At 40.3% G+C, this 6,273-nt stretch overlaps 1 pseudogene; it reads right to left on the bottom strand.

Annotated features, from left to right (window-relative positions):
- Positions 1–2,618: 2,618 nt before the first annotated feature.
- LOC103240338 (COP9 signalosome complex subunit 9 pseudogene) lies at positions 2,619–4,236 on the bottom strand (annotated as a pseudogene).
- Between the last annotated feature and the right edge of the window lie 2,037 nt (positions 4,237–6,273).

Raw genomic sequence — 6,273 nt, 5'->3', positions numbered from 1 at the left:
TGTTGTCATGTTGCCCAGGCTGGTCTCCAACTCCTGGCCTTAAGTAATGGCCCCGCCTTGGTCTCCCAAAGTGCTGGAATTACAGGGATAAACCACCATGTCCATGAATGTTGGTTAAAATTACAATCTCAAATGTCACATTTTTAGCTGGGTATGGTGGCATGCACCATTAGTCCCAGCTCCTTGGGAGGCTGAGGTAGAAGAATCACTTGAACCCGGGAAGCGGAGGTTGCATTGAGCTGAAATCATGCCACTGTGCTCCAGCCTGGGCAACAGAGCAAGACCCTGTCTCAAAAAAAAAAAAAAAAAAATTAACGTTACATTTGGCAGTAGTTAGTGATAACTGTCATTGCTTTTTAGCTAAATTTGGTTCTTTTACGTTATAGAATATATCTGAGTATAAAACAATGAGAATCTGAATGAAACTAAAAATAGTCATTTAACAAGTGTAACTGATCTGAATGGTTCCACGACACTTGAAGTGTGATAAATGCTGTTCAATTACCAGACAGACACACACACACACACACACACACACACACACACAGACTTCCAGGCCTAGAGGGAACCCTCATCCAGGCTTCACTACACAGCAAAGCTGCCCATTTTGCACCACCTGGGACCTAGACTTGAGAAAACCACAGCCTGTTTGAAATTGGCTCCCAAGAGCCTAACAATTTCTTTCTTTCTGCTGTCTTTTTGGTGGAGAACTTAAAAGAAAAAGCTGTTAGATATCCCCGGAGGCAATGGAGAGCCTAGAAGAGGATTCAAAAGGCTCCATCTAGCCCCCAGATGACTTTTTTATAGCTTTGAAAGTTTTAAAAATTGGGACATTTTACGTAAATATATGGTTTTGCAACTTCTCTTGAAATAAAGAATCTGGCATCTCTGGACCAATATTCCATTAGGCAATACTTGGTTGGAGCTGATTTGCAGCCGCCCTTTTCAAAGGTCCCCATTTACCTCGGTTTCTTACAGCGCCTAACTGTCTCACTCATTTTCTTACTCATCCAGCCCTTAACAAGCTTTTTGTTTTGTTTTGTTTTGTTTTGTTTTGTTTTGTTTTGTTTTTGAGACAGAGTCTCGCTCTGTCACCCAGGCTGGAGTGCAGTGGTACGATCTCGGCTCACTGCAAGCTCTGCCTCCCGGGTTCAAGTGATTCCACTGCCTCAGCCTCCTGAGCAGCTGGGATTACAGGCACCTGACACCACACCTGGCTAATTTTTGTATTTTTAGTAGAGATAGGGTTTCCCACGTTGGTCAGGCTGGACAAACTTTAAGTTGCTGACCCAGCCTAGACATTGGCGGCGAGAGTGGGAGTTCCATAACAGTGAGAAAAACCTCAAAAGTGTCAATTAATTTATCAGTGTGATTGTAGCATCAGTTCCTACAATGTCTAGCATATTTGCACTCACAACTGCCCTCTCTTTCAATTTCCCATAGCAAGAAGCAAATAATTGCATATAATTTATTATGGGCTTGGCATTGTTTCAAAATTAACTCATTTCAGTCTCCAGAACAACCCTATAAAGCAGGTACTTTTTTAATCTCCATTTTCAGATGAGGAAACTCAGGGGCAAAAGTTAAGTAACTTAACCAAGATCACATTGCTAGTAAGTAGCAGGGCCAGGAATTGATTCTGTGTAGTCTGACTCCAGAGTCTTGACTTTTAGCCACAACAGTATGCTTCCATGTTACATATGCATTCAGGGGTAAAAATTCAGTTATTGGCCAGGCATGGTAAACACATGCCTGTAATCCCAGTATTTTCAGAGGCCAAGGTTAGAGGACTGCTTGAACACTGGAGTTTGAGACCAGTCTGGGCAACACAGTAAGACCCTGGCTCTACGAAGAAAATAATAATGATAATTTAATTTAATTCTTCAAAATATCTCTCCATGTCTACGAAAAGCACCCCGGATACCCAAAGCTGAACTGATTTTTCCTCCTCAGGGCTCCCAGACACTCTGTGCTTACTGCCACCACAACACTCATCACACAGCCCTGAAATTGCCAGTCAGACTTGCAGTCTAACTCTTAAGCAAAGAGAATACCTTATTCACCAGCATGTGGTATGTAGCACACATCCAGTGTTTATTGAATGACAAAGTAAACTGTGTGCTTTTTCACTTTTGTATTGCTACCCTCTTGGACCAAATGGTCATCATATCAAAACTGGACCAATTAACAGGATATTGAATGGTCTCACTGCCTCTGGACTTCCATCTTTCCAAAGTAAATTCTCTGCAAATGCAGATAATAACAGCTTGTTCTCAAAGATGTTGTAAAAATGTAATGAAAAAATGCTTATAGAGTGCCTAACCCAGGTGAGTGCCTGGCACTTAAAAGTAATTAGCAATATAGTGCTTACTGTTGTAGGTAATACTGGAATATTTCATTCAATATCTTTTTTATGGAGTCATCCCCAGACCCAACTTAAACTCCTGCCTGCAGCTCTGTACATGTGACTCCTTTCTCATCGTCAACCTGTGTTCCTCCATCTGGCATAAATGAAAGAGTGCCAAAAGCCACAGAGTAAGTAGGTTTCGGCTCCCCAGGAGCAGAAGTTATACTTAAGGACTTGGGATGCACTGTGAAGGGGGAACATTATTCTATGTCAATGCTTATGAGCATACATTATGGAGTCTACTGCAAAATTTCCAAAAATTTTTCAAAAGATAAAACATAAGACTTAAAGCAAATTCTTACTTGCAGATGATTGCTCCAGGTTAATACCCTCAGACTCCTCTGGAAACTAGGTCAACTGCCCTATGAAAGTACTGTCTGGCACCCAACAGATGCTCAAAACCCTTACTGCCTGCCAAGCTCTGCGTGCTCTTTTGAAGTCACTGGTTTCAATGAGAACTTCCTCTATGCATGTTTTCAAGTAAGAATAAGAACAATAATAATAGCAATAGCCAACCCTTACTGATCTTCTCCAGTGTGCCATGCTCCCTGCTAGGCAACTTATATCTCTTATATCTTTTTGGGTTTTTTTGCACGTGACATTGCTTTCTTTTAGTTGGAGTGAGGACAAAACCTGGTCATGTTCGGAGATGAACAGCCTCATCTAGGTGGTGAAGAACATTCTTATCTTTCTTGGTTAACCAGGTCCTAAATTCAAGGGATTTCCACGTGTTCTTTAAAACCACCTGAAACTGTCCTGCGCAGGCTCACACCACGACTCTGTACCAAGGGCCTGGCCCCACCTACAGCCAGAGGTCATCTCACTGGATGTCATCATCATCAAAAAGATCTTTAAAATCATTTAAAAAGTCTGCATGAAAGGCCTTTTCATTGGCTTCCAAGTCCATCAAGAGCCTCGTGCTGCCTTCTGCCTCCTCCAGGTCCACGTAAGGCCCGGCGCCCTCGGGTAACATCTCATCCACGGCCAGATTCATCTCGGGCGCGCCTATATCTTATATCTTAATATTCTAACAACTCAGAGACATAGGTACAACTATTATCTCCTCTTTATAGATGGAAAACAGGCTTGGAAGGCTCCAATAACATCCCAATTCACATAGTATAACTGTCTTCTGGCGAAGAGAAATTCAGACCCCAGACATCATCACTTTTCACCAGTAGGCCACATTGCCTCTAGTCCAATAATAATGAAATTATTCTTTGTATTAAAAAAACTTTGTCTCTGCCATGAGGAAAGGATATTTCACTATTATTATCATGTTTATTTAAATATGCATATTGAATCCTTGAGATAAAGAGGTGAAACCCTCATGCCCTTAATTTAGACTATTTCTCCTTCCTCACCCACACATTGATGGTATATATCTAGTAGACTAAGTAAATACATCTTAGCGTATATACCATTAAAAACAGAAGAAAGTTTTAGTTCAGATCCTTCCTTTTTCCTGAAGACTTCTTGTTTGTGCACTATCTCGAATGCAAGAAAACATAAATTTATTTACTTAATTAATTTATTTATTTACTTTTTGAGACAGGGGCTTGCTCTGTTGCCCGGGCTGAAATGCAGTGGCATCATCTCAGCTTACTGCAACCTCTGCCTCCAGGGTTCAAGTGATTCTCCTGCTTCAGCCTCCCGAGTAGCTGGGACTACAGGCATGCACAACCACGCCTGGGTAATTTTTTGTATTTTTAGTAGAGACAGGGTTTCTCCAGGTTGGCCATGCTGGTCTCGAACTTCTGACCTCGTGATCCGCCTGGCTTGGCCTCCCAAAATGCTGAGATTACAGGCATGAGTCACCATGCCTAGCCCAAAAAAAATAATTTATATTGCCTTTTAAAAGCCTTTTAACAGTCCATTTCATTATAAAAGTGGTACACACTGGGTAAAAATAAGAGTATTCCAGCATAAATACACTTTAAAACCCTTTCAGAAAGGCTGAAATATTGGCACTCTCTTCCACTAAAGCTGACAAGGAATACTAAGCAGCACTCTCTAGCAAAATCATATACTAAATATTTAAAAAGTATTATAAAGTGATAGGCTAGATAAGCAATAAGTATGTTTAAATACAGATAAATAAATAAAAGAATTTTATAAGAACGTTTGGTCTTCACCCACCCCATTCAATAGCTTCTGTTCAATTGTGAAGTCTGCACTTCAGTGACAAGAGAGTGTGAAAAGAGAAGTGAAATCGAATAGGAAACACAGCCACTTCAATGGGCTTAACTGTTTACAATATCTGACTTTTCACAATTCAAACAATTCTGCGTTTCCCACAACTTTCCAAAGTAACCAACTTCTCTTCAGAATGTGCTATTGTATATCTATATTTTTTTGAGATGGAATCTCGCTTTGTCTTCCAGATTGGAGTGCAGTGGTGCGATCTTGGCTCACTGCAACCTCTGTCTCCCTGGTTCAAGTGATTCTCCTGCCTCGGCCTCCTGAGTAGCTGGGATTACAGGTGCACACCACCACGCCCAGCTAATTTTTGTATTTTTAATAGAGACAGGGTTTCACCATGTTGGCCAGTATGGTCTTGAACTCCTGACCTCTGCCTCCCAAAGTGCTGGGATTACAGGTGTGAGCCACCACACCTAGCCAGAATATGCTGAATATGGAATTATTTTTCTGGTTCCATATGGAAAAGTTTAAATTTTTTGTTCAATTTTTTATAGATCTCTTTAGGAACTGATGGAAAGTTTCATGAAAATCTTATGGTGCAAATTCAAATTTTTCTAATCATTAGCAGATCCTGTTTAAATAAGATTATCTCTTGATTAAGAAGGTCACTTTATAGGGAGAGGCTACTTGACTGATATTGCACTCAGTAATGGAAAAGAAAAAGAAAAAGAACAGTCACGAAAAAGAGTAGCTACAATCTCTTTTTCTACAATGCAAAACTAATTCTACAATGCAAAACTAAATCTACAAACAAAATCTACAATCCAGATTTTGTATATAGACTACTATAAAAACAAGCACTGAAAAATTAGAGTGTAAAGAAGTATGATAGACACTTAGTCCTGAACTCAGTGCCTAAGGAATAATTGAATTCCCAACAAACACTGGTTGTTCTATGGATTCATGGTACATTTTACCACATTTTCTATTTTATTTTGTGTAGATTTCATGTGTTTCTATGATTGGCTAAATTCAGAATGGAAATGTCATTCACTGTGATGTAACCTTGAGCAAGTCAGTCTCTCTCTGTGGACCTCAATTCCATCATCTATAGAATGAAGGGTTTGGATGAGAGTATCTTCAAGTTCCTTCCAGCTCTGCTACATTATACAATTCTAGATACTAGCTGTGGTCAAATACTGCTCTTTGTAATTTTCCTAGCACAAGGCATGGTGCCTAAAATTTATGAAATACACAATCAAGGATGAATAAATAGAAGCTTTCAAAGGAGGAAGTAAAATACCTGATGAAAATGAGATGGTTTGGGTGCCTAGCTAGACTATAGGATGTTAAATGTTTTTCAACTTTGCTGTAAGACATGCTTGTTGTGATAAATGCATTATAGAAACTCGGGAAAAAAAAAAATGAGGCTGGGTGTGGCGGTTCACTTCTGTAACCCCAGTACTTTGGGAGCCTGAGGTGGGAGGATCACTTGCACCCAAGACTTTGAGACAAGTCTGGGCAACATAGGGAGACTCTGTCTCTATAATTTTTTGTTTTGTTTTGTTTTTAATTAACGCAACACAGTGTCTGTAGTCCCAGCTACTCAGGAGGCTGAGTTGGGAGGATCTTTTGAGCCCAGGAGGTTGAGGCTGGAGTGAGCCATAATTGCACCACTGCACTCCAGCGTGGGAAACAAAGTGAGGCACTGTCTAAAAAAGGAA

This window comes from Chlorocebus sabaeus, chromosome 13 (assembly GCF_047675955.1).
Source record: "Chlorocebus sabaeus isolate Y175 chromosome 13, mChlSab1.0.hap1, whole genome shotgun sequence".
Lineage (NCBI taxonomy): Eukaryota > Metazoa > Chordata > Mammalia > Primates > Cercopithecidae > Chlorocebus > Chlorocebus sabaeus.
This window is presented reverse-complemented; position numbering and strand designations above follow the sequence as displayed.